The sequence below is a fragment of the Lepidochelys olivacea genome (genome assembly GCF_965140295.1).
Source record: "Lepidochelys olivacea isolate rLepOli2 genome assembly, chromosome: 9".
Lineage (NCBI taxonomy): Eukaryota > Metazoa > Chordata > Testudines > Cheloniidae > Lepidochelys > Lepidochelys olivacea.
The window spans coordinates 97152220-97178682 of record NC_140419.1 but is presented as its reverse complement, the minus strand read 5'-3'; the positions used below and the strand labels follow the sequence as shown (position 1 = coordinate 97178682).

Here is a 26463-nt window from a genome sequence, read left to right as displayed (position 1 = left end):
TGTGGCCTTTTCCTTGGGAAATGGCTTGTGGGAGATGCCATTACGGCTTTTGCTGTAGAAAGCTATTGTGAATCAATCTGTAATTGAATGGATGGGGGGAAAAACATGTTGGCCAATGAAAAGGACAATTTCTATTACAACACTCACACGTGGGCTGGGAAGCACGTTAAGAAGCAGTCACCAAGTCTTGCTTTCAGTTTAGACCTACAGCTGCCCTTTTGGCTAAAGGCTGCAACCCCCTTTGCTTCCCCATTGGCAGCTACCACCAGCTTCCTGTAGAGTGTAATCGCCGTGTGCCAGGCTCTGCTGACGCCTAGAAGGCATGGCCCAACGTAGGGTACAGTGCGGAGCTGCACCATTGCCTCGGGGCTTTGGCAGGTACTTTGCCTTATGCCAAATTTTTGAGGGTCACCCCCCCACCCCATTACCCCTTCCTAGCCCCTCCCTTCCCCCCAGAGCCAGGGCTGGGAGAGGGGCTGAGGCTGGGGCCACAGCTGGGCGTGGGACCGGGGCCAGGAGCTGCACCTAGGCTGGGGACAGGGCTAGGAGCTGGGCTTGTGGCTGCCCCGCCCCCAGGCAGAAACATTGCCTCCTCGACCTCCCTGGAGCCCAGGGAGAGAGCGTCATGCTGGCACAGAGCGCATTCTCTTTCCCCTGCTGCCAACTCTGGACACAACCAGGGGTGGCCATGGCCAGCAGTGAGTGCCAGACAGTGCCATAAGGGGCAAGCTTCACTGCTGGGATTTCCAGTGTGGCTGGCTGCTCCACTGACTAGCTTGTCTCTCCCTGCTTCCTGCACATAGGCCATCCGTACTGTAGCCCTCAGTTTGCGATCCACAGTCCTGGTCGTCCTGATGAATTTTTAGCCCCCAGTGCTTTGAATAGGACCTACGGTTTATTGTTCTTCCCTAACAAAAGCTGGCTGTTGAACAGCAATCTCCTTGATCTCTTGCTTTGCATAGCCACTTGGTGAGGGGGGCACATTAATGAGCCAGGTTAAAAATCCTGGTGCCACAATCAACCATGCCTTCTCTGGGCAGAGCCAGGTGGGAGGCAGCATGAGTGTCTTACTCGGCTGCACGACTTATGGAGGCTGTGCCCTTATTTATCCCACGATGACCTTGCAACAAGAATACGTGCCCTGGAGACACTGAGATGTTACTATGTTCCTCCTTAATAGGGTTCCCAACAGAACTCGTCTGCAGCATATGGTTAGTACAGGCTGCAGTGTCCTGCTCGCTCACAGATTGAGAGCTAATGATCAGAACTGGTTTTTCTTATATGTTGTTTCTTTTAACATGGTTGCTAATTGGTGCTTAGTTTGTACCCACTTCATCTTTGTGTGTGTGTGTGGCTGCTGTGAAAGGTTACTGTTCACAGCTGTGGGCGTTTACAGCCCCACCGAGATTTAGGCACCTGGCTGCTATGTTAGGCACCTAAATACACAATTCCTCAAACTTGGCATTCCCTTCCTATGTTGCCTGTGAGGCTACGGCCACCAGCCATGCTCTAAGGCTTCCCAAGAGCATGCCCTGCACAAAACTGGGTGCTAAAGGGTGCTACGGCTTCCCTGAAAGCCCAACAGCCCAGGGGTTAGAGCACTCACCCGAGACCCAAGTTCAAATCCCGACTCTGCCCTATTTGGAACAGGGACTTGAGCCACATTTCAGGTGAGTGCTCTAATCAGTGGGCTACTATATGGTATTCTGGGGTGGGTCGCTCTCAATATTGCCTGTTGAAGTGAAATATTCCTGTGGCCAGATCGAGAGGAAGAATGCCTGTTAGCACATTCTTCTGGGACAGCCAGGTTCCACTCCCTGTGAAACATCAACAGACCCCAGTTGTTGGCAGGCGGGATTGAACCTGGGACCTCTGGAGCTTCGTGCATGAGCTAAAAGCCACATGCCTCTTCGGTGAGTCTGCTACAGCCTCAGCTATCTCCAGCTGGGCGCGGTGCCACTGGAGGGGGACAGGGCGCCAACCAAGCAGGCAGGGGTTACACCTCCACATAATATTTAAATCGAATCCTAGCATCCCAACTCCAAATGGGGCAGCGTGAGGCTTTAAATCTCGGGGCATGTGCTGACCCGTGGGATAATGGGTGTCAGGTGGTAGCACCAGCTTGTCTTTCTCTTTATGTGCCAGAAAGGGCTGGCCCAGCTTAGCCATTGGAGGGTTCACAGCTCTTAGGCCCGAGCCTACGTCCCTTTGAGGGGTGGAGCATAGGCCCTGACTCTCTCATCAGCATCGCCTACCGGCTAGGTTAGGTGACTCCCCGCCTGCCCCCCCGCCCCAGTTTGCTAGTTTCTTCAGCTCCCAGCTCTCCCCGTGCACGTGTAGGGATCCTGCGAGCCTAACTCAGCTGAGGAGTCCACTGGGCTGAGGCTTGGGCCCGTTAGTGTAGGCAGTGCTACTCCCCCTCTCTGCTGTTGACCGTCTCCGAGCTCACCCGTGGGTGTCAGTTTTGCTTACCCACGTGTCACAAGACGCGCAGAAAGAGCAGCTTTTAAAGACAATGCCGCCTGCACCTGTGATTAGAGCAAGAGGGTGATTCTGGCTTAAAGAGAATCTGTTTGCTCAAACCCTCGCCCGACTCAGGGGGGATGCCTGTGGAAGAGCGTGAACAGCTAGGGAAGGGAAGCCCTAGCTGGGGAAGGGGCGAAGCAGCACGCCTGTCCCCAGAGCCTTTTTCACAATGACTGTTGGAGGTGTTTACGTTGCTGTTAGCGCTAGGGAAAGCCGGCCGTGCTGCGGGTTGTGCTGCGCAGGGCTGCAGCTGGGGGTTAGTCTCCACTAAAACGAGGTCGCTCCACCCCTCTCTGTCACAACTGACAACACCATGGGAGGGCTGGGGGCCGTGTTGCTTTTACACTTTCCTGGTCCTGTGTTCATCCTTGCCCATGGCACAGCTTACAACAGCCTTAGAAAAGGCTGCTCTCAGTTACACTGGCTGGGCCCAAGGGGATGCTGGGGTATCTGGGAATCAGTGCCCCATTCATAACTCCTACGCTAGTGGGCAGGAGGGGAATTGTGTGTGTGGGGGGGTGGCATTGTAACAGGGGTGCTGGAAATGGGGGAGGGCAGGGGACCACAGCCCTCCCACTTTTTACTGGTGGTAAGGACGAGCAATGTGGGGGAGGGGACAGGGCCTTGCGGGGAAGAGACAAAGCAGAAGCAGGGCCTTGTAGGAAGGGGCGGTGTGGAGGGTGGGGCCTCAAAGGCAGGAGCTCGGCAAGAAGGGGTGGCACGGGGGTGAGGCCTCGGGGCAGGGTGCTGCAGGGGTGGGGGGGGCCACACACACCCCCCCACTGGTAGGCAGCTTCTGCCACCCCTGCATCACTACACCCCGGGAAGTTCTCCCTGTGACGCGGTCCTCTCGCCCGCTGACATCAGTGCCAGAGTCTCCCAGCAGAACAGTAGGTGGGCGGGAGGAGGATGCTTTGTTATAACACCAGCAAAATGCCCTACTTTCTCTCTGCAGTCACAACAGCAGCACAGTGAAAACCACCCAGGCAGCGGCCCGGCATGTCCTATTACAATCCCTAAGTCCTTAAGCACATGGCTGACAATTAATCTTTTAGACTGAAAATTTGAAAGCGACTCAGGCAAGCCTGTGATGGCTGCTGCGCCTGTTCCTCGGCTAATGAGAATAACTCAGCAAATAAACTTTGAGTTTTAGCTTTGTTAACACGGATGAGCACCCTCCCCCCACCCCATTTCCCCCACCCAGGTGGGCACTGACGCTGCCTCGACCAAGCTACTCCTTACAGACCCCCCCCCTCCCTCGCTTAGCATCGACACTGTCATAATACCAGGACCAATGATGGCACTGTGGGCTTCGGTGCTCTAATCTAGCATTTGATGTGTTTTATGGCTGCTGAGTTAAAAGCATGTTTAAAAAAAAAACAATTAGCATAGCCGCTGAGCTCTAGGTGCTTTCTTATCATTATAAGCAGAGGCGCAACACTTTTACCGTTGCAAAGAAAGGGGCTAAAATTCAATCCAGTAACTGCTCCAGGAAAGCATTTGAATTGTTGCCCGATTTCGGAATTCAGGAGTAGCCGTTAGAACCACCACTACACGCTTCCCTTTGAGAGTAATAATAAGACCTTGCTTATAGGAGATCAGTAGCATTGCCCCCATTTTACAGATGGGGAAACTGAGGCACAGAGCAGTGACATGACTTGCCCAAGGTCATCCAACTGGCCAAGGCCTGAGCTGGGAATAGACCCCCCCCCAGTCTAGTTCGCCGTCCACTACACCACGCTGCCCGTAGCCATAAGAAGGACAGCTGGGGTTGCATTTAAGGCCCTAGCCTGAGCATTGCTTCAAAACCTGCCTCTGCTGCAAATGTCTTATATCATCTCAATAGAGTTGCTTTAGAAAGCGGTCCCATGCCTCAGTTTCCCCTCTATAAAATGGTGGCGATGATCCTTTCTTCCTCCCACTGTGTGCGTGCTTTATCTGTTTAAATTGTCAACTCTTTGGGGGCAGGGACCGTGTCTTACTCTAGGGATGTAGTGCGTCTAGCACAATGGGGGCCTGACCTCAGCTGGGACAGCTTGGGGCGACCAAAATACAAATAGTTAATCACGATGATTTATTAGGAAGAAAGACGGGCAGTAGGGGAAGAGAGGGAGAATGGGGTTATAGACAGCCTGCTCAGGGAGACCTTTTTCTGGCCACTAGCCATTGACTTTGCTCACTGACAGTGAGTGGAAGATAAATAATACCAGTGGCTGCCGGAGGAGAAATAATGCCACATTACATCAATTAGTTCCCCTCTCCCCTGTCACCGTAGCGTGCTGTCCACAAGAGAGGAAGGCCTTGCTACTTGGCCTCTACATTTTATTAACGTGGATGAGTATTTATGGCGCTATGGATTATCTAGTAGTGCAACGTTCGATATCAGCCTTTTAGGTTAGGGTCCTCAGCAAAGCTTTCTCTGCTCTCACTTCTCTGGTTCAGGCCAGCAGCGTGCTAAAATGGTCGCAGTTTTCCTGCCACACCCCCACCTCTGTGCTGCACGCTCTTCAGTTACTTTCCTAGAGAAGTTTCAGAGGAGCAGCCGTATTAGTCTGTATCCACAAAAAGAAAAGGAGGACTTGTGGCACCTCGGAGACTAACCAATTTATTTGAGCATAAGCTTTTGTGAGCTACAGCTCACTTCATCGGTATGCATCCGATGAAGTGAGCTGTAGCTCACGAAAGCTTATGCTCAAATAAATTGGTTAGTCTCTGAGGTGCCACAAGTCCTCCTTTTCTTTCTCCTAGAGAAGCCTCACTTATTCAGCAGCTAGCAAATGTATCTGGGATACGGCCGATCAGTACACATCAACCTGAGTACAAATATTCAAGACAGTTTAGCCTCGGAGCATTACACACTAAAAATACAGCATCCTGCTGCTGACATACTCATTTAGGCCTTAATCCAGCCAAGCACTGAAGCATATGCTTAGCTTTAAGAATGTGGGAAGTCTCGTTGAAGTCAATGGGACTGTTCCCATTTTTAAAGTTAAGCATGTGCTTCTGTGTTTGGCTGGATTAAGGCCCTAGTTTGTTCAGGACGTGGTCCACATCACTCCCATTGACTTTCATGTGTTTGGCTTATGCCCTTACTGTACACATATGCTGTAAAGAAATCCCATATGCAATTCTTGATTTAAGATATGAAATGTATGGTATAACTTGCTTTTAAAAAAAAACAACCCCCTGCAATGACTTATGAAGCGTAAGTAAAACCAAGCAAAATGTGGGAATAATTGAAACGTTACATAGCTTAAAAGGATTCGGTTTGCTCCAGATTTCCCAGATCAGCCTCCCAGGATACATTCAAAGACTGAAGAGCAAATGAAACATTTCTAGCGTGGGCGTAGCTGCTGGAATCCATTTATTCATGAATGTCAAGTATCCCTCTACAGCTTGACAATGACAGGGCATTAATGTAGGTCAAAACTATCTTCTCAGTGTGGAGCAATGATGCTCTGTGGAATTACTCCACCCTCTCTGTTCCCTAAATGAGCCAATTGAGCATTGCACTGACAGGATGCCAATGCTGACCTGCTGTTCAGAGGAGAAGAGAGAGATTTTTCAAAACTCATTGGTAGGTGCTAACCAAGTGTGAAGCCAAGTGTGAAGCCTCAATGTTTTCATGAAGGTGGACATGTTTAAAAAGAACAAGGAAACTGACCAAAGTGAGACGAGAGGTAAAGCAGAACATTTATGAAAGTGCTGGTACTGGGGGCAAATCTGAATAAAGACTGGATCAACTCTGTCTCTACAAGTATGCCATGTAGTTGTCACCATGTCAGTCCCAAGATATTACTGAGACGAGGTGGGTGAGGTAATATCCTTTATTGGACCAACTTCTGTTGGTGAGAGAGACAAGCTTAGAAGGTCTTAGAAGGGAGCTAGGCTAGATAAATCTTTGTTCCCAAGTTGTACTAGAAGCTCAACAGAGTGTGCTCCCTGATTTGCAAAATAGACCCCGTTTCACTACAAAACTCTACAGGAAGGTCCAGATTCTTTTTAAGAGCAATCAAGACAAAATACTTCTCAAGCACTGTGTGTGGACAGGTTTCAGAGTAACAGCCGTGTTAGTCTGTATTCGCAAAAAGAATACAGACTAGTCTCTAAGGTGCCACAAGTACTCCTTTTCTTTTTGTGTGTGGACAGTTTCTTTGCATGGCTATTAAGAGTTTGAAAGAGAAGTTCAATTCCTGGTCTGGAAACTACAATATTTTTCTTCTTGGGGATTTAGTCTGCCCTGGATCAATTCTTGTTCCAAACTCTGAGCGTTCATTGTTGAGTCAGACAATACCATCTGGTGGCAGGCAGCCAAGCAAGAAGATGTTCTTGGTCATCTTCAACATTTTCCCAATTTTAAGATCTAGGAGAAGGGGATACGACAGGCAAATGATTGCAACTGCATGCATGGCCACTGCCTCGGTACAGGGGAAGAAAGGTAACAGAGGCTCCACTGGGATAGTGCTTGGGGTCTGCTACAGCTCCCCAGGGTCCGATGTGGATTTGGATCGAGACCTCTTTAATATTTTTAATGAAACAGATACAACTGGGAATTGTGTGATTATGGGACACTGTCATATCCGAAGTATAGATGGGAGGACAAGTGCTACTAATAATGATAGGGCCCAGGTATTCCTGCATGTGATGGTGGACAGATTTCTTCACCAAATAGTCATCAAACCAACAAGAAGGGAGGCCATTTTAGAGTTAGTATTGGTAACTAGCAAGGACCTCATAGAAGAACTGATTGTAGAGGTCAGCCATGGTTCAAGTGATCATGAGCTAACTCAGTTTAAACTAAATGGAACAATAAACAAAAAATAGGTCTGCAACTAGGGTCCTTGATTTTAAAAGAGCAAACTTGAAAAAATTAAGGGAATTAGTTAGGGAAGTGGACTGGACCTAAGAACTCAGGGATCTGAATGTGGAGGAGGCTGGGAATTACTCGAAGTCACAGTTGCAGAAGCTATCTGAAACCTGCATCCCAAGCAAGGGGAAAAAAATTCATATGGAAGGGTTGCAGACCAAGATGGATGAACAAGGATTTTTAATAAATCCATAAAGTTGTGCGTCATACCCTGTGACTGGATAATTGTCAATATAGTGCCTATTTTTAAGAAAGGGGAACAAACGATCTGGGAAACTACAGGCCTGTTTCCTAGTTTGACCTCAATTGTATGCAAGGTCTTAGAACAAATTTTGAAAGAGAAAGTAGTTAAGGACATAGAGGTGAACAGTAATTGGGAATAAATACACCATGGTTTTAGAAAAAGTAGATCATGCTAGACCAACCTGATCTCCTTCTTTGAAACGATAACCTAACTTGTTTCAAAACTGATCTTGATGAGTTTATGGAGGGGATGGTATGTTGAAACTGCCTACAATTGCATGTAACCAGTCTGCAACTACTACTTGCATAGATCTCCCACAGCCGAAGATAGAACATTAGATGGAGAGGGCTCTGAGTTATTACAGTGAATTCTTTCCCAGGTGTCTGGCTGGTTGGTGTTGCCAACATGCTCAGGGTGTAACTGATCACCATATCTGGGGTCAGGAAGGAATTTTCCCAAAGGTCAGATTGCACTCCTTCCCCTGCAGCATGGGTCGCTTGCAGAGGAAATGGTGGATTCTCTGTAACTTGAAGACTTTAAATCATGATTTGAGGACTTCAGTAACTTAGCCAGATGTTACAGGTCTATTACAGGAGAGGGGTGAGGTTCTGTGGCCTGTGACGAACTGTACGTCAGACTAGATGATCCTGATGATCCCTTCTGGCCTTAAAGTCTATGAGACTGAATTAAGCAATTTCTTCCAAGTGTGATGAGAGCCAGCCAAGCAAACCTCCCAGCAATTGAAACTGCAAAGAATGATCTTACGGGGTCTCCTTCCAATAAACGTGATGGTCTTTTGATTTCCTCAGGCTGATCTTCCACTGTGCTAGGCCAGGAGTGACATGAAAAGAATACACTATCTCGCAGGGGCCTTGGTTGCAGTAATCTAAGGGCATGTCTCCATGTGCTGCAGTGTAACTCAAACAACAGTAGCAGCGAGGCAGTGGCAACGCTCTCAGGTACTTACTCAATTCCTGGGTGAGGTTGTACAGTCTGCCATCCATCCTGCTATTAGCGAATAGCTTCGCTGCTACTGTTATTCAAGTTAGCTATATCAAAGCTAGCTCAGGTCACAGTTCGCCCTGTGATTGCAGGGTAGACATACTCTCGGAAATCAGAACACTTCTGGATGGGACAGAAGAGACAGGTGAGATGGGGCAGGGGACATTCGATGAACCCTCTTGTACCCCACTTGCCTGATGGCATCTGCAGGGAGACGTGAGTTCCTTGAGGCTGTACTGGCAGTCTCAGAAATGCCGCTCTCCAAAATGCCACGCCCAACCAGCCACACCCTTAAACACTATGAAGGCTCTGCTTTCAAACAATGGAAACATCCAAATCACTCGCTTGATATGGATGAAAATGCTTTAAACAATAGCTCGACGCAATGAAAAATGGAAACTCCTTAACACAAAAGGACACCTGAGTAGTTACGATCGGTGATGCAAAGCAGCATCCTTTCCAAAAACCCAAAGGTTCTCTAACAGTGAGAGATTCATTCGAGAACACAAATAAAGGGGGGCATTTGCTCCAGCACAAGACCCTTCACATCACTTATACGCCACGTTTAAGTGATGCGGACAGTGTTTGCATTGGGTTGAATTTAATACTCAGTGGACAATTGGTAAAAGAAAGGAAACCTCTTTAGTCACAGCTAGTTATACCTAATAATTTCCCCCTAATCTCCATCCTCAGAATCTTAATTAATGTATTATTATTAGATGATTATTTTATTTCTTGTGATAGAGTGTCTAGAGGCTCCCATTGAGATCAGGGCCCCTCTGTGCTTTGCTCTGTACAAACACATAGTGAGAGAGAGGCCCGGAACTTACCATCCATACAAACAAGACAAACAAATGAAGTGCGATTATCTATGTTTTAAAGAAGGGAAACTGAGGCACAGAGGGATTATGTGACTTGCCTGAGGTCACATAGAAAGTCTGTGGCAGAGTTTGGAATTGAAGCCAGCTCTCCCAAGCCTCCTAACCACTACGGCAACCTCACTCTTTTAAGGAAATTAACCAACAATATAGTTTCTTAATCAGTAACAAATGAAGAAATCGCTATAGATTTTTATTCCATCTTTTCTTTTTTTTTAAGGCCTTTTTTTCCACGTGGCTTTAAAATGTTTGATGTGCTTCCTGAAAGCAAATGTTCTGAACGGGCAGAGAGCCCGTCACTGAGAGTCATTTGGCTCAAACAGATAAGAGTCTCTATTAGTTTAAGCTTTCTAATTCTTCATAGCACCACTTTGAGTAGTAACGTCTTAGCGGGGTTTAAATTCACCTGCAACTGAAAGACCATCCCAGGACATTTAGACAGCAGGACTGTGGTTCCATTAGGGACTTCTTTTATCCCACCTTTTTCGATAGCTGAAGCAAGCAACTTGCTGGAAACTCAAAGGATAGGGGCTGTGAAAAAGGCTTAATAAAGATCTAAGAACCTGATGTTTAAAAAGAAATAAACTAGTGTTACTTAAGATGAACTTCTAGTATTTTCATTTCACTGGGAATGTCAACTAAGTGGACAATGGGAATCACTTGCCTTTTATATCAATGGTAAAACTAGAAGAAAAGAGATGGCCTGGCGTATTCAGGGAGGCTTGGTGACGGGGTTAGCCCCATGGAGAGTTTATGGTTTAGAATCATAGAATATCAGGGTTGGAAGGGACCTCAGGAGGTCATCTAGTCCAACCCCCTGCTCAAAGCAGGACCAATCCCCAATTAAATCATCCCAGCCAGGGCTTTGTCAAGCCTGACCTTAAAAACTTCTAAGGAAGGAGATTCCACCACCTCCTTAGGCAATGCATTACAGTGTTTCACCACCCTCCTAGTGAAAAAGTTTTTCCTAATATCCAACCTAAACCTCCCCCACTGCAACTTGAGACCATTACTCCTTGTCCTGTCCTCTTCCACCACTGAGAATAGTCTAGAACCGTCCTCTCTGGAACCACCTCTCAGGTAGTTGAAAGCAGCCATCAAATCCCCCCTCATTCTTCTCTTCTGCAGACTAAACAATCCCAGTTCCCTCAGCCTCTCCTCATAACTCATGTGTTCCAGACCCCTAATCATTTTTGTTGCCCTTCGCTGGACTCTTTCCAATTTATCCACATCCTTCTTGTAGTGTGGGGCCCAAAACTGGACACAGTATTTCAGATGAGGCCTCACCAATGTCGAATAGAGGGGGACGATCACATCCCTCGATCTGCTCGCTATGCCCCTACTTATACATCCCAAAATGCCATTGGCCTTCTTGGCAACAAGGACACACTGCTGACTCATATCCAGCTTCTCGTCCACTGTCACCCCTAGGCCCTTTTCCGCAGAACTGCTGCCTAGCCATTCGGTCCCTAGTCTGTAGCTGTGCATTGGGTTCTTCCGTCCTAAGTGCAGGACCCTGCACTTATCCTTATTGAACCTCATCAGATTTCTTTTGGCCAATCCTCCAATTTGTCTAGGTCCCTCTGTATCCTATCCCTGCACTCCAGCGTATCTACCACTCCTCCGAGTTTAGTATCATCCGCAAATTTGCTGAGAGTGCAATCCACACCATCCTCCAGATCATTTATGAAGATATTGAACAAAACCGGCCCCAGGACTGACCCCTGGGGCACTCCACTTGACACTGGCTGCCAACTAGACATGGAGCCATTGATCACTACCCGTTGAGCCTGACAATCTAGCCAACTTTCTACCCACCTTATAGTGCATTCATCCAGCCCATATTTCCTTAACTTGCTGACAAGAATACTGTGGGAGACCGTGTCAAAAGCTTTGCTAAAGTCAAGAAACAATACATCCACTGCTTTCCCTTCCTCCACAGAACCAGTAATCTCATCATAGAAGGCGATTAGATTAGTCAGGCATGACCTTCCCTTGGTGAATCCATGCTGACTGTTCCTGATCACTTTCCTCTCATGTAAGTGCTTCAGGATTGATTCTTTGAGGACCTGCTCCATGATTTTTCCGGGGACTGAAGTGAGGCTGACTGGCCTGTAGTTCCCAGGATCCTCCTTCTTCCCTTTTTTAAAGATTGGCACTACATTAGCCTTTTTCCAGTCATCCGGGACTTCCCCCGTTCGCCACGAGTTTTCAAAGATAATGGCCAATGGCTCTGCAATCACAGCCGCCAATTCCTTTAGCACTCTCGGATGCAACTCGTCCGGCCCCATGGACTTGTGCACGTCCAGCTTTTCTAAATAGTCCCTAACCACCTCTTTCTCCACAGAGGGCTGGCCATCTATTCCCCATGTTGTGATGCCCAGCGCAGCAGTCTGGGAGCTGACCTTGTTAGTTTACTTACTCCTGGGGGAATTCTGTGCCTACAAATTCTGGACACAATATTTTAAAATTCTGCCTATTTTATCTGTTAAAATAATATTTTATAATGAAGCCAGTTTCAATTATTTTGGTAATTTACTTCAAAATACCGGTCAGCAACTATGTCTGCAACAATACAGACACAGACAAAAATTCCCCCAGGGGTAGAGAAATTAAAGAAACCGCTATGACAACTCAGTTTCTCTACCCCCCCTCACCCACAGAACCCAGCCACACCCCTGCCCAGATACCCTCCCCCCCATCCGCAGAACCCAGCCATGGGGCACCCCCACAGCTCATTCACCCCCAGCTGCGGGCCCCCCACCCAGACACTCACACCCCTTCCTCCCCCCAGAGTCCAGTTACAACCTGGCCAGTATTTGACCAGCCTGGTTGGGTTTTTTTATGGATTTGCCAGTTGCCAGAGAAATAATTTAATCTGCTAGGTGTTTTTACGTGGTCTAAAGATTTGCATTATTATCACAACACACTGCGCCATCTAATGTTACCAGTTTGTGTGTCCAGCTAAAGATGCTGCAGTGTTCCCACTTCCGCAGCTTAAGGCATAACAGATCGAACCTGTTAGAAGTACAGCAGCTGCCTGCCCAGAAGCACCTACTGGCCCAGAAAGGCCCCAATCTTTCAATTCTTACTTGGGCATCACTCCTGTTAACTAAATCCCACAGATTGCTTTAAAAATCCCAACCTTGTGGTTTAAGTGAGACCATAATATCTTTTAAACAATCCATTTGAATCATCATTCCTGCATAATATACAGAGCTGTCACCTCATTTCATCTGGTCCCATTATAAGCTTCACCGTTTCTGGTTTCCGGCAGTGAGCACGCATCTTCTAGCATTCACTTGGCAGCGGAAGAAAAGAGATTGGCTTTGCTTTTTCTTTCTGTTGCAAAATATCTATTGCAGTTACATCAGAAACTTCGCTTTTTTATTACCTGTTGCCGTACCGCTCAACTCAGAGACTGCATTTTCAGGGACAGAGTGTCGAAACTTCAGAGGCAGTGTAATGATACTTTGGGCACTGAATTTGCATGTATAAATATAACCACAGGTTTCAAGACAACAGCATAATCAGATCTAATTAGATTCTGTGAGCATTTGACATCAGGCAGCTCGTTCTTTCCCAGATTTCAGTGACACCAGTTTGGGCGCTGCATATGTGGAGAGAGTGGCCAGACAAAACGGTGACAGGTATGACATCTACTGTGAGTGTAAATAAAAAGACACTTAGGGAGATTCAGTAAATCAGAAGTCAGTCAGATCAGAATCTGGTCCAGCATCAATGAAACCTGAAGTAATATTGTTATTATTCAAGCGCTTAGAGGCTCAACCAACGACAGGGTCCCATCATGCTATGCACTGTACAGCCACACAGAAAAAGATAATCCCTGCCCTGAAGAGTTTACAATCCAGATAGACAGGATGGGCAAATTACAGTCAGGGAACTGAGACACACACAGAGCAAGGGCACTCAAAGAATATAAACTGTAAACTATTTTAAAAAATATATTTCCCCCTAGATTTTGCAAAATCAATACCTGGTTTTGAATGACTTTTTTGCAATTCAACACGAGCTGGTTAAAGCATTTACATAAGAATACAAAAATGCAACACATTATCACTGCAGGAAGCACTTAAAACTAAAGATAATTATATAGTAGGGAAACGATTTCAAAGGACTCAAACAAAATAACAACTAATTCTAGAGAGTCACCCTTTGAGATGATGATTCTTCTCTGCCACTGCTCTCCCTCACTAAAAAAACCCCTCTCTTTACAATTATATGCACATTATAAATTCCTACTTTGTTCTTTTACCATCAAGCTCCTACAGCTGCTGCTGAAAATTTGCATTTTCTGAGAGTTTAACTAGACAGCTCTGAGGAGCTGGCTCTCCAAAATATTCACACTGCAAACGGAGGTAAAATATACCATCATTGTTCTTGAATAGCATTGTCTCTTTGCTCTTCCCTTACCAATCATGCCTCCACCCATCTCTCTCTCGCTTTTAAATGCCTTTGGACGCACCATTTATATCCAGGGAAGTGTCACTCACTTGTATAGCAGGATCATATTAAATCTTGGGGGGAAAGCATCCACAGCAAATTACATGGCATGAGAGTACCAGGAAGTAGTGTGTTTAATGAACAGAGTTTACATTCAGATTACACTCACTCGATGGTACACAGATACAGGCTGAAATTGTCAAAGTCTAAGGGAACTGGATACTCCATTCCCATTCAAAATTAACAGGAATTAGGCCATCAGCTACCTCTGGGGGGGCTTTGTAAAGCTCAGCCACATAATACAGAGTATGAAGTAGTATACAGCATACATTTCAAACACTCCATATAAATTGCATCCAAAGCAATTGCTTCTTTCATCGTGGGGCTGGGATCTTTAGAACCACAGCATAGTCCTCTACCACCTGAGTTAGTGGAGTAACTGGTAGCATGTGGACCTGTCACTAGAGGGGGATGTAGACACACACACTTCACCAGTGGGTGTCTCGGCAATTTGCTAGACAGCAAAGGTATGATGAGACTCAGAAATCCTGGGTTCAACTCCAGGTCTGACCTGGTATGGGTGTTACTATGTTCTCGAAAAGCTTTACAAATATGAATGAAACCTCATGAGGTCACTGTGAAATAGCTGTGCCTACAGCAGTAGGAAATCACAATAGTCCTTAAAGGTGCTACTTTTTAAAATAAGCTGGTAGCCTCATCAAAGCCTCTCTTAGATGAAATACATGGAGCCTTCCTGTATCCAGAGTCTACCAAACACCTGCCTATGCCAAAGTGTCTGACATTTACAAGGCTCTGTCTAGACTGGGAAATAATTATGCAGAAAATGAGATGCTCCGTCTTCCAGACAGAACCTATTGCTCATGCACTGCTGCCACCACAAACACCTCAGAATCATTTTTTAAACGACAGTCCAAATTCTGACTTCAGGTGTCGGAGCATCCGATTCTGACCCTTCAAAGGGACATGCCTGTGCCTTTCTGGGGGCCGGAGTTTGCCTTAGGAGGTTTAGCATGGTCTAATGCCAGAGCTGAGTTCTAATGCCAGCACTGCCACTGATTCAGCTTGTGGCCTTGGTCAAGTTACTTAGTCAATGATCTGATTTATTAGAGACTCAGCTTTGCAGATGCTCTGATCAGCAGGCCAATCCCAATTTTCTCCTCTGTAAAATGGGAGTGATAATTACTGTAAGGATTAATGTATGCACTCCATTGTGAACATGTGAAGTACTAGATAACATCTGAATATAATCACTATTTACATACAGCAGATGGTTGAACCACATATATATATTTCACAATTAAAGAAAGGAATGCTTTAAATTTCTGCACTGTGCTGAAAATTCTTTCCCCCCGGGTTTATAATACATTAATTTGTATTTTTTATTTTACTATTTATTTTTGTTTTAAATCAAACTATATATATATATATATATATACACACACACACACAATTTTTTTTTCTTTGGAGAAATTCGCTCTCTTCATCTCCATTACCAGTTGCAAAAAATAATGCCAGGCAAGAATACATAGGGATGAATTATTTCTTCATGTAGATTGTATCATGATAGCCTGCAATCAAATGGTATATTGGGTCATTATGCAATGTTTTAATATGATCCATCCAAAATACAAGTATTTATAATTCAGTGGTTTACTAATAATTCTATTTTCTCAACACAGACCCAGATACAAAGTACAGCAGGTCTGAAAATCTCTAGGTTTAGCTTTTCACAGAAAAGAAAAGTAAAAAAAAAAGCACTTTGGAATTGATTAGTTTTTAAAGACTTTTCACAGCATCAGAGACCAGGATAATGGAATTGAATCTAACAGAAAGAAGCTAAATTATTTATCTCAGACTAATTTCCCAGGCTAGATGAATGTTCGTGAAGAATCTGGCTAGGTAAGAGAACTGTCTGCATATAATACCTTTAAAATCAGGCAGACAGTACTTTGTATTCTTAACGTCTTTGAAGTCATGTCCAGACCGAATAAAACAGCCCAAAAACTACCAATAAACATAAAATTTAATACGTTATTTCAAGAAGTGGAGATTATCTGATAACAGTGATGGGGGAATAACAGTATGCAATTTACACCTCATCCTTCCAGGTTTGACTGTCACAAAGGATGGAGTGTCACCCTACATAGATTTTGACCTTCTCAAAGGATGGAGTGTCACCATACGTAGATTTTCCCCTATGTTTCAGATATGGGTGTTGGGAAGTCCCTTCTATTTCACAACAGGCTTCAGTGATCTCATGGGACCATAGGAGTGGTGATGCTCAATCAGGCTCTTGGTCCATCTGGTCTGGTAGTCTCCCCTCAGCAGTGGCCAGTATCTGACACTTAGCAGCACCCCTAATGCTGCAAAGATTCCTTCCTGATCCCCATGTACTTGCTCCCAAAAACTAAATGTGTGACTTTCCTTCTATCCTTCTAGCTCATCCTTTTAGCTTACTGATTAATTCTTGCACAATTATCCAGGCCTTTAAAAAAACCCTACAAAATTATTTGTCTTGATGACTTCCTTCCAGCAATGAATTTCACGGGGTGACTGCACATTGCATACAGAAGCAGTTCCTTGTATCTATTCTAGCAGCGCTGCCCTTCAATTTCAACAGTGACCCCTTGTTTGCATATTATGAGACAGGGTACAGAGCAGAGGAGCCGTCAGTTTTTATTATGCCCTTCATAATTTGTAATCCTTCAGTCAAGAACCTTGTATCTCTGTACAGAATAATAAGTATTGCTTTTCATCATCAAAGCCCTTTTCAACGTTGTTATTATTATTCATCTTATGATATAGTAGTGGCCACAGTGTGCTAAGCACGTTCCAGACATTCAAGAAGGGACTGTGTCTGCCCCAAGGAAGTCATAATCTAAGGATACACAGACAGATACATAGAGGTTAGGGAAAGGGGAGCAAGAAATGGAAAAATGTTATACAAGGAAACTTGTTTCACTATAGGCAGTACAGTAGAAGGGGCCTTTAAGAGGGACTGTGGGAAATTTTCAAAAACATCTAATTGACTTAGGAGCCGAAGTACCATTTTCAGCCGTGACTTGGTGTCAGGGTTCCCTCCCCACTCTGAGCTCTAGGGTACAGACGTGGGGACCTGCAGGAAAGACCCCCCCCCCCCCCGAAGCTTATTCTTACCAGCTTTGGTTAAAAACTCCCCAGGCACAAATTCTCCCTTGTACCTTGGGTTGAAGTAACGCTGCCGCCACCAAGTGATTTAACAAAGAACCAGGGAAAAGGACCACTTGGCGTTCCTCTTCCCCCCAGCAATCCCCCCCAGCCCTTACACCCCCTTTCCTGGGGAGGCTTGAGAATAATATCCTAACCATTGGTTACAAAATGATCAAATACCCAAACCCCTGGGTCTTGGAACAATGGAAAAATCAGTCAGGTTCTTAAAAGAAGGATTTTATTGAAAGAAAAGGTAAAAGAATCCCCTCTGTAAAATCAGGATGGTAAATACTTTTCAGGGTAATCAGATTCAAAACACAGAGGATTCCCCTCTAGGCAAAACTTTAAAGTTAGAAAAAACCGGGATAAACCGCCCTCTAGCAAAGGGAAAATTCACAAGTTGAAAACAAAAAGGTAATCTAACGCACCTTGCCTTATTTACTAACTATTTTTGTAAGATCAGAGACTTGTACAGGATGGTTTACAGGAGAAGTTTTTTTGACCTGATGCTTCTCTGCTTTCCCCAGATAACACACCATCAAAGCCTTCCCCCACCCTCCAAGTTTTGAAAGTATCTTCTTTCCCCATTGCCAACCAGGTTATCTGAGCTTCTTAAACCCTTACAGGTAAGGAGGAATTCTAGGCTACGCTTAGCTACATGGTTATGACACTTGGACACATAGGTGCGTCTGCAAATTTTACCCTAATTGATTTAGGACTCTAAATACCTTAAAAAATGGGACTTAGGCTATTCCATCACTTAGACATTTTGGAAAATGTTGCCCATTATCAACCCCTCATTACAATCCTTGGTGTAGCTACAGTAAATAGCCTTAACTTATTTAATGGAAGAGGAACCTGAAGCAGAGAGGTTAAGTGTTTTGCCTAAAGCCAAAGCGGGAGTTATTTCCCCAAATGGACTAGAACCCAAGAATTCCTCTTTGCTAGTCTTGTGCTTAGTCTGCTGAACACGATCTTTACTTTCCGCCTTTCAGCTTTGTCAAGCATCCTTGCACAAGGAGGCAGACTAAAGAGGTGTGTCACGAGAGCTCTTCCCGTCATTCTTTTTGTATCCCTCAATCGAATCCCCTTTTCACGTCTCATTTACAGACTAAAATATCCCAGTCCTTGTAGTCTCATCATATGCACGCATTCCCAGTCACGTCACGAACAATTTTTGTCATCTTTTTCTAGACCTCTTCATGCTTTATGCTTGAGAGCACGGTCCTTGAAGAAAACCCCCTCTGATTAGAGTTACTAACCCAAGAGGTCTGTAAAGATCCCACTCTAAAAAGCTGACAAGACAGAATTAGTTGCTCAATGAAGTGCACATCCAACTGATTCAAGAATCCCAATGATCCTACATATCCAACTTATTTCAGGATACTGTTGATCCTGCTTCTGTAAAGTGGGAGATTCTCTTATTTGCTGGTAAGTGAAGTAAAGTACAGATTCACTGTAACAGTGAATCTCAGAGATCCCAGATATAAAGGCAACATTATTTCATGGAAGAAACTCTACTGTGGTTTCTCTCACTTCAAAATGCTTCCAAAAATTAAACAGAGGCAAGCAGGAAATTAAAACATTGGCAAAGGTGACAAGGGAAGTCAGAAACAGAGATGTGTGTAACACTGGGCATATTTTATAACAGCAATGACAGATTTTAATAAGCCAGCCATCCTTAAGTTTGGATTTGAGGTATGTATAATTAGGTAAAATGTGGGCATCAAGTGCTAAAATCCACAGGAAATACACAATTGTAAAACACTGGTTTTGTGAAATAGTGGCCTATTTCATTCCAATGGCATGTCTGATTTCATTTTTTAAATACAATAAAAGAGGGAAGAGTTCTCTCTTTTTTGCTGTGCCAGCAGATTTCAGTAGCTGCAATGGTACTGGGCACTAATATTATAGAGCAGCCGCTAACTACTCCAGACTTAAGAGTGCAAATGAGCTTTTGGTAAGTCAGATCTTGCCTCCTCTTTCAACCTTCAAACATTTCTCAGTTTTCTATCATCATTGGTTTGGTTTTTTACTGTATCGCTAATGTCCTTGTAATGGTTATGTTGAGGAACCTTAACTCATTTTTCCCCTGGTTTTCAGTGTTCAGGGAATTGAACTCTTGCATTCACAAACAGACAAGCGGCACAGGTCACTGTTGTACGGCTGCATCCTTAACTCCTCCTTAAAATGCTTGTGTTTGAGTAAGAATTTAGACAGATATAGAAAAACTGTTGTTGTTTGCAGTGTTGTTGTAGCCATGCTGGTCCTGGGAAGTTAGAGAGACAAGGTGGGTGAGGTAATCATCTTTTATTGGACCAACTTCTGTTGGTGAAGGAGACAAGCTTTCGAGCCACGCAGAGCTCTTCTGAAGCTCAAAAGCTCGTCTCTTTCATTGACAGAAGTTGGTCCAATAAAAGATGATTACCTCACCCACCTTGTCGCTCTAATAGAAAAACTGAACAGTCTGTGGCTATTGATCAAAAGCAAGAGGGTATATGTAATATTTTAAACAGCATCCCTTTTAAGAGACTCGGACATCATCTACAACTGGGTGTAACAACTGAGTTGCCAAGAGAAAAGCACTGAGTACTTACTGTTCTACTCACAGTTTACACAGGAGCTGTATACGTTGTGAGCACCTGTATAAAGTCTAAGCTTTCCCTGCGAAGGACTTTTTGTTATATGTGTGTGCCATGCCCATTATGATCATCTGTCAGGACTTTAGGAAATAATAAATCATCATCATCATCAACAGTTGTACAATTAAGAAATGGGTTGTACAATGTATATATATTGAAAATACAGCTTTGAAAGAGTCACTACCCAAGTAGCTTAACTGATTCCTTTTAAAAAACCCTACCTTCTCTTTGTTATATTGTAAAGCAAAATACTCTGGCATTCCGCACCCTGGCACATTCCAAGATCTTGAGAATTCTTTTATGCATCAGTGACACAATTCCATCAATCACTAATTTGTGAACATGCTGTGGACTTTTTATTCTCTGAAATGTTATGTAATGAGACGTTTATTTGTTAAATGTATTCATGTTGAATATACACTCATTTCTGTGTACATTGCAATTTTTTTGTTTACATCTGCTATGTATGAAAGTTTCCCCCCTGTTGTCCCAATATTGCTTACTACATGCAAAACTTAGCATTATTGTTTAACAAGAAATCCAATCAATCAATCAATCTATCTAGGATGCTTGAGCATGATTGCTACTATTTTAAGCAATACTGAAGGTACCCAAAATAGCAATCATAAGTACAGAACACCCCATGTATAAAATACTAACCAATAATTTCATAGCTCTATTTTATTTTGCATTTGACCCTGGATCTATTAATAATTTTCTAATAAAATTATAGTTTCAACTAAAATATACATATCCCATAGCTCTAGAATCTGAAGAACAAAGAAAAGGACTGATCCTGCAGTCCTTATTCAGGCAAAGCTCACAATGAATTCTCTCTTCAATTATTGTGAATACAGCTCCAGTTCACATGTTCCCAAAGAGTAAATATTAGCCTGATGCACAATTAGGAGAATATGAATCCAACTACCATCAAGATATTTAGGTCCAAGTTTAGAGTCACCATAAAATTGTTAGGTTTCAGAGTAACAGCCGTGTTAGTCTGTATTCGCAAAAAGAAAAGGAGTCCTTGTGGCACCTTAGAGACTAACCAATTTATTTGAGCATGAGCTTTCGTGAGCTACAGCTCACTTCATCGGATTCATGCATCCAATGAAGTGAGCTGTAGCTCACGAAAGCTCACGCTCAAATAAATTGGTTAGTCTCTAAGGTGCCACAAGGACTCCTTTTCTTTTTTCATAAAATTGTTAGTGTCTGATGAGGAATGTCCTGCAGAGTCAAAATAATTTTCAGAGGAAAGGGAATCTTTTGAGTTCCTGCTAAACTCCATATACTGCTCTGCTTTATGCTCTCCTACCTTCTAAATCACTGTCCATCTGCCTGAGGACTAGATGGGAGTTCCATCAGAGCCTATCAACAAGGCTTCCTAAGTAGAAAGGTTGCTGTTGAGTGATGCATGACAATCTCTCCTCCCAGGGCCTCAACCTGGACCTGAGCCAGAAATCAGAATGCACATTTGCTACAGAGCTTAGCATCATTAGGTGAAGTAGGCTACCAGAGTCTCCAGCCCGACCCCTTTCCTACGGAACCAGAAATTTGGGAGGAGACTCTCCCGCACACAATCCCTGGCAGACACAAGAGGTGACCCCTTGGCATCCACCAAATCCGCAACGATATCAGCAGTTCCATACTCTAGGAGCTGTTTGGTGTGGTTGAGAGATTGACATTGGAGTGGGAGACGTGGGAGGACTGGGTGGGGTAAACTTAGTAAGGAGGTCCTTCATAGCCTGGGCTGGGTGACATTAGAGCGTATGCTCCAAAAAGATCAATGGAAAAACGAGTAGGTGAACATATAACTAGAAACTAAAGATTTCTGGCCCAGAACGCATACATATAAGGACGCAGAATTGAGGCAAGCTTAATTCTGGCATTTCCTAACTTTTGAACATTTGGCTCTGCACCCTTAATAATGCTCATTTAACATCGCTTGTGTGTGTAATTGTCTAGATTTTCAAAAAGCAAACTCCGCACTTACCCTGTCCCAACCTCCACTCCTCCAGCTTCTTGTCCCCGTTACCCCTGCCCAGCCAGTCCCAGTACGCCCCCTGCCCCGGTCTGACTCCTCATCCACCACCTGGCCTCCAGTTGCCTCCTCCTTACCCACCCACATTCTTCATCCCCTCTGGCTCCCAGTCTCGGTCCCTCGTCCTGGTTCCTTGTCCCAGTCTCTTTGCCTAGTCAAACCCAATTCTCCCCTTGCGTCCTGCCTCCTCATCAGGTCTGTCTCCCCTCCCCCACTTTCTTTCCTTTCTTACCAGGCTCGCCAATAATGTATTGACTTTAAAGAAACAATAATACAAAGACTGCTGGGGAGTCTATATAGCTGGGGCTGGGAGGGGAACAAACCTACTGTAAATGGCAATGAGCCCTGGGTTATTTTTTCCAGAGAGGATGGGTTGGGGCAGCGGCATTACAAATGCCAACAAGACACAAGGAATCATAGAATCTCAGGGTTGGAAGGGACCTCAGGAGGTCATCTAGTCCCACCCCCTGTTCAAAGCAGGACCAATCCCCAATTTTTGCCCCAGATCCCCAAATGGCCCCCTCAAGGATTGAACTCACAACCCAAGGCCAATGCTCAAACCACTAAGCTATCCCTCCCCCTGCAGGTTTAATAGTTCAATAAGAGCATTTTACAATGAGTCTCAAAAACCCACCAAATACAGAAATGATTCAAAACAGCCAAGCCATGCACACTGTTGGCGCAGGATAATAGTGCTTCTGCCTCCCCCTTCCCTTCTACTGGGCTTTACAATCACTCTCTGTGTCTTATCTTCAAATTAAAATGGAAGCTCTTTGGTGCAAGGGCTATACAGACCAATGCCTTTGTACAGCACATAACACAGCGAGGCTGCCGATCCACCTCCCCAAACGCTTTCCTGAGATCATCGACCGTTCAAATGCATAATAATGATTAATAATAATAATATTGAAATAGAGCAGCAGCAGCCTACTGGGAATGGTATATTTTTAGATGGGAGGTGTATAGCTTGAGATTTTTCCATCTTGGTTGGCAAGAAACCCTTACGCCCCTTCTGGCTCTGCCTGGGTTCCTACTTGCCATTTGGGAGACAAAAAATGAAATAAAAACAATGAATTTGTAGTTTTGGTCATGGAAACAATGTACTGCTGCCTTCAGTAAGCCCAAGCAATGGTGGGTTCAAGAACTGGCATTTTTGTAAGCAGTCTGGACAGGATTAATCTCTTTATGTTACCTTTGTTCTCTTTCACGTATGATTTCCACAGTTGCAGTATTCACAGCTGCAGCCATAGCACAAGTCCTGGCATTTTGGAGCCATGGTGAAGCACGCAAAATGAAACATCCCAACTCCCCAGTCTTCAGCAGTTCACAATCCCTTTTTGCACAGCTATATTAACTCGTGCTCAACCTGAGTAGTACAGAAAAGCAGCTCTGGTCATTTCTGTCTTAGTTGGATCAAGAGTCTTGGGAGGAAAATCAACGTTTGCTCAAAGGAAGAGGACAGAAGTCTCAATTCAAGAAGTCTGGAACAAAATCTCAGTTGGTGTAGATCAGCCTTACTCCAGTGAAGACAATGGACTTCTGCTGAGTTGCACCAGCTGAGGATCTGGCACCTTCTATCTTAACTGAGAAGGCTTTTACAGGTAAATGGGCAGTTCCTGTAGGCTGTCTCGGGGGACTTCAGAGGGCGTCTGCGTGCAAAGTAGCTACAGGATGAGGGCCACTAGAAAGTAGCAATATGAAGAATCATTAAAACAATTAGCAGACAAGATCCTTTTAACATATAATGAGAATGATAACTCCCATAGATTTAGCGCTCAAATTATCAGCATGTACAGGGCAGGCTAAATGACCTTTGCTTTTATATTTGTGACATTCCTATGTCTGTGATGTGAAGATGCTACCCGTAAAAGCCAGGCACAATAGGAAATGGACTAAGTGTCTTATTAAGTTCCATTAAAGGTTCTAATGTTCTATCCTTTGATCGACTGTCAGATGGAAAACATCTGTTTTATTTAATGACAGCTATTGAAGCTATTCAAACCCCAGCAAGCAGGAAATGTTGCCCCTTTGCACTGGGAACACAATTTCCAAGTAAGAGTGGAGCAGTTCCTTTTACAGTAAAGCAAGAGATCTACTGTAGCTACTGTAACTCAATTGCTAGGCTCCCACTGCATCCTCTCTAGGACTTAGACAATTGGGTTTTTATTACAAAAATCAATTTTAGAGAAAAAAATAAATTAAATCTTATCTGAAGCAAAGATTTACCAGATGCATCCGTTCTCAGTTTAGCTCCTCTGCTGTCCTACCATTCCCACCCAAAGAGTCCAATTTACTAGAAATACAAGAAAGTCAGGCTGCCAACCTTGTTAAAATAAATTTATGGAAACTGAACCACTTCTGCTTATTAGTCGGGGAGACAGACTTTTATTCAGACTTAACACTAACCATTCCTTTGACACTCTGAAGCAGACCAGTGATGTGTTATCAACATACAGACATCTGAATGAACCAAGCAGAGGATTAACCCTGACTGGCAGTAATTTATTTTGTAAAATGGCCAAGCGGAAGAGGAAGATGCGATTAGATGTAGAGTGCTAAGGAACATGTGGCTATCTCAGCACAAGCACAATGCATCAGAATTGCCAACATTTAAACATTCTTCCCAATGAAGGCAGAGGAATGGGGGGCTAACAGAGCTCCCCTCCCTGGTCTCCTGCTGCTGAAGAGCTGTGTATGCCATCAGACGGACTTTAGGTTAGTTCTCTTACCTAACTGTCTTTCTTGGCAAGGCCTCAAAAGTAATAGTTTTCAGTCTGTTATTAAAAATCCCCCTTCCTATCACATCAGAAATGAATCTAGCAAGTCCCACATGCTGAGCCCTACACTGTGACATTGCATCAACTTTGATGGTGTCAGGTCAGAGCACAACTTTGTTCAAAGATACAAGGGCGTGCAAACCCTGCCTCCAATGCTCTCCAAGGACCCGTGAAGCCAATGATTGGCTGAGTTCAGGAGGTTCAGACAGAGCATCCTGAAATCTGGGTGCTTGCCCAAACCTAAGGAGGTCCTGCCATACCCCACCGTCCTCCTCCAGCAGACCCTATTTCTTCTGTACCCTTGGAAAAGGGCTGCTCCCTTTCCCGTGTGCTAGAAGCGCATTTCATAAGGCCCACGGCCTGCTTCAACACAATACACTAACAGACGATTCATTAGTGTTTTGTCATCATGTTTACTCTTTATTTGTGATTAGGGAGAGAGTTGTGTGTCCTTTATTGAGTCCCCCCCTCCCGTTTTCTATAATTCTGATACACATTTTATACACTGATTTCTTTGTTTTTTAATAGACAAGACTGTACAGAGAAACATCCCATCTAAATACATATGACACAAGCTGAACTTAAAATATAAATCAATACGGGGGACTTTAAATCTTATTAACATATGTAGAATCTGTTTGGCCCACGTAAGGTTGTGCTTAGGTTTGTGTGGCCTTCCCTCCTGTGTAATAAGGCTGAGCACCACCGTTCTAGTGGGTTCAAGCAGTGCTCCACTCTCCTACATCTTTGCTAGGCATTGACTTCTTCGCTGTCTCGCCTACCAAGGCTTCCACTTTCAACCTCCCCTGCCCCACTGCCCTTGCTAGCTCTGCTGTCTCCCCTCCCTCCATTCCTCCTTTTTTCCCCTCCTCCCATGGGAATCCTCTCCGTGTTATGGCAACTCCTTTCTTCCATCCTCCCTGTGGTGGGTCCTACTGAAAGCTTTCCTTTCCCCCTCTTCCTCCAATGCCTACCAACTTTGCCAGCTCTCAGTGATGGGAGCCAGAGACGTGGAACAAGGTTGCCGTGTTTTCAACCCAGTCTGCCCTACACTGAAGATAACCAGGACACTTCCAGATGCTCTGCAGCAATAGTCTGTAGTGTCCGCAGCTGGGAACATGGAGCTTTTCCTCCCACAGTCATCTGAGGACGAAGAACTACGTTTGTTCAAGTGTCTTAGAAATTTTCCCGCCTGGAAGCTTCAGCTCTAGGACAATCCTTAGCTCAGTTGTTAACAACTTCAGAATTCTAGCCAGTCTTATGCCGGGATGTTTTTCAACAACATACCCCGAGCCCAAGAATGGCATATAAACATTTCCTTGTAACCCATCATTTAAATACAGGGAATTAATATACACACAGGTGCCAGGCTATAATTCTAACACTTCTAATTGTTCCAAAGAAAAGGAAGTCTTAAGTTGCTTCTATTTAACATTTAGTTCTCCTGGAAAATGAGAAAGCAAGAACCCTGACTTGAGCCAAACAACTGGTACCCAAACTTCCCAACAAAGCCATGTGCAGGCACCTCATGCTGGCTTAATCACCGTCACACTAATTTACCCATTGAATTACTACAAAAGATCAAATTCATCCATTCTCAGAAATATGATGGTCACAAAGCAAAATGTAAAGCCAAGCTAAAAGCTGGAATGGTAATTTAAATCCGATGCGATGGCAATCTTTATTTCAGTGCAAATTAGTTTACAGAAGAGCAAGGATAGACACACCAACAAAAAATGAACAAGGTGGAATTTACAGAGAACAAAATAGGTTTTCTAAATTAAACTAGCAAATCACTATTATGAAATTACT

At 44.4% G+C, this 26463-nt stretch overlaps 1 protein-coding gene across 7 annotated transcripts in view; it reads right to left on the bottom strand.

Moving 5' to 3' along the window:
* Positions 1-26463, bottom strand: part of FGF13 (fibroblast growth factor 13) — a 348716-nt gene that overhangs the window by 16019 nt on the left and 306234 nt on the right. The gene's annotated exons all lie outside the window — the stretch shown is intronic.